General features: G+C 45.4%; 1 pseudogene; it reads right to left on the bottom strand.

The window, feature by feature from the left end:
- Window positions 1-3,701: 3,701 nt before the first annotated feature.
- LOC105881832 (dnaJ homolog subfamily A member 4 pseudogene) lies at window positions 3,702-5,069 on the bottom strand (annotated as a pseudogene).
- Between the last annotated feature and the right edge of the window lie 277 nt (window positions 5,070-5,346).

Genomic DNA, 5,346 nt, shown 5'->3' with positions numbered 1-5,346 from the left:
AGTTAGAATATTGAGAGAGGTTGGTAAGGGGCAGAGGACATGTTGAGGAGTACAACTAAATGTAATTAGGATTTCCAACATGGGCCAGGAGTGAGAAGAAGAGAAGCTGCCCCAAATAGCCCAGTCATATTTGGGTTACAAAGCTATCCCTGCTTCAGCATTTATCCTAAATAATAGCTCACTTTATTCTAAATTCTCTAACTCAGAACTTTTGATGAGCCATTTGGAACCTGACTGTTGTATGTCTCTGTGCTACACATAAAGAAAGCGTTTGTCAAAAAAATAAATGGCACAAAAACGATCATAAAAATGACACTCAAAATGCTTGAAAGAGCAGTTTTGAAACAACCTAAATGCTTTAGGAATGTGATTTTATCTACTGTCCTCTATAAGATACTTTAGAGTCATGAGTGATCATCTGAAAGGATGTGTTATATGTTTCCTCTAATCTTGCAGAAAGATAATTGGAAGACATTTCCTTTTTAATGTGTAAATTATAACAAGATTTAGGGAAATTGGCTAATAACATGGCAGGCTGATTAGATGAATTAGTAAATTTACCCAAGCTGTTACTGTACATATGTAAGTCCTCCGAGATGGGAATTTTTAATCGATTCCTCAAGGGTGCTTGTTAAAGTGACAAGATGGTTGCTTGACTGTTTCATGTAAATAATAATAATAATCTAACATTAAAAAAAGCAGCCAGTTAACCTACATACTGGCGGTAACGGACTTTATACAGACACCACAACCACTGAGTATCAACATCCAGGTTGAAAATCAAGGTTAACTAGTTTCATTTGCTCTCTTCCTGCCACCTCCCAGCTCCCTGCAGCCCCAGCCCCACCCATCAGTAAAGGCAGATCCCTCTTGTGAGCTACCCTCACCCACTCTCCGGTCTTCTCCAGCTCAGCTTTTCTCTTCTGCCTCTGTCTTCCTCTAGTCATGTGTGTATCATTCTAATGCTTTATATCCTCATTTCCCCTATAGAGTGCTAAATACATCAAAGTTTAACATAGAGTCCTATAGGGGAAAGGGAATGGGATTTGATCTGCCTGAGCTGGGTTCAAATTCTGAAATTTTAAAATTCAAATTTTATATCTGTGCAACTTAGGGAAATTGCTTGGCCAGAATCCCTGCTTCCTCCTTTGTAATTTGAAGATAATGGTGCCTGTTTTGCATGGTTGCTTCGAGAATTCAACGTGAGATATATTAACAGATAAAGCTCTTGAAATTTGGCACTTAAGTAGTAGCTAAAATGATTTTCTTTGCCTGTTTCCTTGTTCGGAAACCCAGCTTTACTCCAAGTGGCACTGCTTCCCCACAGTACTTTGGGGGTTGCTCCTATGTTTTGGCTTCTTGAAGAAGACTCCATGTTATCCTGGCTCCTTGCAACTTCTTCCCGACAATTTTATGTGGCTTTCATTTAACAACCTCTCCTCCTTTGAAGGACACTTGTATCTCTTAATTCCAAACAAAGACATTAATACAATTATCCTTTTATTTGATCTTTACAAGATTTCTAGGTGGTAGGGAGGATGCATATTATTATCTCAATGATATATTCAAGTTCTTGTTACTGTTGTCTCTGGGTCATTTCTTTTTTAATCCTCAAGGACTTTGGAGCTTGGCTTATAGTCTCACTTCATCATCTGCTGCCATCTTAAGTACATCATGATATTTACCGATGAGCCACCTAATTGTCTGCACTCACAGTGACATTTATCTCCATTTTTTATTTATTTTTTAGAGAGAGTGTCATGCTCTGTTGCCCAGGCTACAGTGCAGTGGCACCATCATAGCTCACTGCAGCCTCAAACTCCTGGGCTCAAGTGACCTTACTGCCTCAGTCTCCCGAGTAGCTGGGACTATAGGCATGTGCCACCATGCCTGGCTAATTTCTAAATTTTTTGTAGAGATGGGGTCTCACTATGTTGCCCAGGCTGGTCTCAAATTCCTAGCCTTAAGTGATCCTTCTGCCTCAGGCTCCCAAAGTGCTGGGATTATAGCCACCACATCCAGCCCATTCCATTTTGCCAATTCCATTTACAGGGGCAGGTTTTGGATGTTCAGATCATTTTTTTTTCTCATACCAGCTGTTTTAATTTTAAGGTGACAAAGTACAGGTGGAATAAAATTAAGCAACACCCTCCAAATTCCTCTTAAATGACAAGGAGCTGAATGTAATTTTGTTCCATCACCAACTAAACTAATTATTTAGCAATAATTTATTAGGAAGGAAGTCACAGCACAGAAACAACACCCTGGAGTTGTGGTCCATTTATAACTTGATTTTCACGTAGTTTAGGTTGGAAGTATCAGTTTTATATCTGTGCTGACCAATGTTCAACCTGGTCCATCCAGCTGGCTCACCCTACCTGCCATGGTCTGATCTGCCCTATGCCCCTCTTAGGGGAGGTCCCTGGTCTGAGTCAAAACTCTAGGTAGCATATAACCAAATAAGGGTAGATCTGACAGGTGACTTCTGCTTTAACCCAGCAGCTTTGAAGGTAGCAGTTTTTCTTCACAACTTGTAGGAAAGAAACAGTCATGGCTAAAGGTTTGAGATAACCCTAAGTTCAAATTATAGTCTACCTTCCAGGGATAAAATAATTTCTAATATCCCTCCAACCAAGCTACAATTTACAGTGGTGGTCCATACAAACTATAGTCCACAACAGAAGTCGGTTAGCAGTTCTTGCCAAAATATCACTTGAGCAGGAAGCCCTTTGTAATATGGCTGTGCAATGAGAGGAACGATCCTTTGGAGGGAAGCTGAACCTGGGAGAACGAGGTGGAAAACACTTGAGTTCTATGCCTTTCCAGATCCCCAAGTCACCCAGGATCACTGGTCAGAGGAGAAGCTGGCTGTGCCATACGGCCAAACCACTAGCCTTCTCCCGTGGCTTCTGTTGCTGCACTGAGCCTGCTGGGTGCATGGGAGGGTTTCGTCTTTACAAGCAAGCACTTTGGTGGGAGAGCACTGCAAAGGCTGTCAACAGAAAAGTCATAAAACCACAAAAAACAAGGTGCAGAAGTCATAGGCAAACAGTGATATCAGTGTATCATTTAAACAACACTGGTTTATCCTCACCACAGGGTTTGGAAGGTTCAGAAGACTTCCAAGAGAGATGATTGTATCTGATTGTATCACATCCCCCATTCCAACCACTGAAGGGCACAGAACAGTAGGGACTAAGTTGGCCCTGCAACTGGGTCTGCTAACCAGGCACAGGCAGCCAAGCCCGATCCACAGATGTGCTTTTATTCTTTAGAGGATCTAGAATCTAGTTCAGAAATGTCATCTCAGCAGCCCTGAGATCATGCCCTAGTAACTCTGCCAAGGGAGGGAGAGGGGAAGGGAAGAGAAACCACAGACCTAGAGATGGGCCAGGATGTCCACTTTGTGCCTTGGGGTTCGCTAGGGGGCTGGGTGCTGCTACCGGCTGTGCTTTACTGGTGGAACTGAACATGGCAAAGCCAAGAGAAGCACAGAGTGTCAGTGTGGTCACTGGCACCTTAAAAGCATATCTTGAAAATGTAAATGAACAGATTCCATATGCACACTAGAGGTGATTTACACTTAAAACATTTAAAGATAAATTAAGCTATAACTTGAATCACAACCAAAAGAAAACCCAAAAAGACACTTAGCAATTGAATGCTGAACACATACACAGGACACCCCAAACACGAGGCCATTAAAGCGATGCCATTTTCATTGTGCCAACTTTACATTCTTCATGTGCTAGTCCGGCAGGGCTGCGCTGACTGCCATGTCACGCCGTCTGGCACTGCACTCCGGCCTGGGCCCGTCATCATCCTCCTCGTAGGCCTCCCCGTGCTGGCGCCAGCTCTGCTCACTGGGATTAAAGTCCTTCAGCTCCACGTGATCCATGTCATCTGTAATCCTCACTTTCTGTCGAGGAGGGAGCAGAGCTTCCAGCTGAGGAAGCTTTTCTGGAGAAAGCCAGTGTGTTTCAGGAAAGATTACCAAAAATTGTATGATCAGAGTCCCTTTTTCCAGGGGTGCTTCGCAGATGGGCATTCCTTCGTTTCGCACACACTTCAGGTCCCCATGCTTTATCACCTCACCTGATTTGGATGTAATAACAAGAATCCGATCATCCGGGGTTTTTACTGTCTTCTTGAAGCCACAAAGAGCTTCAGAAAGATGAATTTTCATTTTCATGATTAAGTCATGGCCTCGTCTCTGAAAGACACTACGGTCCTTCTGATCAAGCACAATTATGACATCACCGGGCCCCAGCCCAGGTTCCTGACCTCCTTCTCCGTGGAACAGCATCTTCTGCCCATCTTTCATACCTGTGTTCTTCTTTCTGGGTGTTGATTCTTTTACTTTTCGTCTCATCTCTGATATGGGATTAGAAAGCCACAAAATATTCAGGGTACACTTGGAGAACAGCTGGCTAATCTTCCTCTCGCGGGGCACCTTGGCACCGCGGCAGCACCCACAGCGCCCTTTGGGGCTGACGCGCTCGCCCTGGCCCCTGCACTCCACGCACACGGTCTGGACCTGCCGCACCGCGCCCGGGCCCGTCTGCCGGGTGCGGGTCAGCATCCCCTGCCCCTTGCACAGCGGGCACTTCTCCATGGACCCCTTCTTCCCACCAATGCCTTCACATTTCTCACAAATTACATTTTTCTGGAGGGCCAATTTCTTTGAGGCTCCATTATATAAGTCTTCAAGAGTTACAGACAACTGATGTACAACGTTCTTGCCTCTTCTCTCTCTGGCCGTCCGTCCTCCACCACCAAAGAACATGTCAAAGATGTCCATGGGCGAAGAGAAGCTGGGGCCACCTGAGTCTCCTTCTTTAATTGCCTGTTCTCCGCCCTGGTCATAAACGTCCCTTTTCTTGGGATCTGAAAGCACTTCATATGCCTGGGATGTAAGTTCAAACTTCTCGCCCTCACCCGGCTTCTTGTCCGGGTGGTACTTGAGCGCCAGCTTGCGATAGGCTTTCTTGATCTCCTCCCGGGAGGCGCTGGGCTTTACCCCCAGGATGTCATAATACTCGGTCTCCTTCACCATCTCGTCTCTGCGGGGCGGGGCGGGCCCGGTCAGCGCGACCCCGCCGCCCCCTGCCCGGCCCCCGCCGCCCGCGCGTCACGGCCACGCCGCCTCCCCGCCCGCGCCGCCGCCTGTTCAGATCATTTTGAACTGCTCCTCTGAAAATCTGAATTTTGAAATGACTCCATTTTTATTCTTCCCAAACCTTTTCACTTCTACAAAACCTGTTCTTCTGCCTCATCACACTCTCCCGCTTCTTGAATCCTTCCTAGTCTTTCAGTCTTTTAACGTCCTCCCCCTTCATTTCTCCC

This window comes from Microcebus murinus, chromosome 15 (assembly GCF_040939455.1).
Source record: "Microcebus murinus isolate Inina chromosome 15, M.murinus_Inina_mat1.0, whole genome shotgun sequence".
In the NCBI taxonomy this organism is placed as follows: domain Eukaryota; kingdom Metazoa; phylum Chordata; class Mammalia; order Primates; family Cheirogaleidae; genus Microcebus; species Microcebus murinus.
This window is presented reverse-complemented; position numbering and strand designations above follow the sequence as displayed.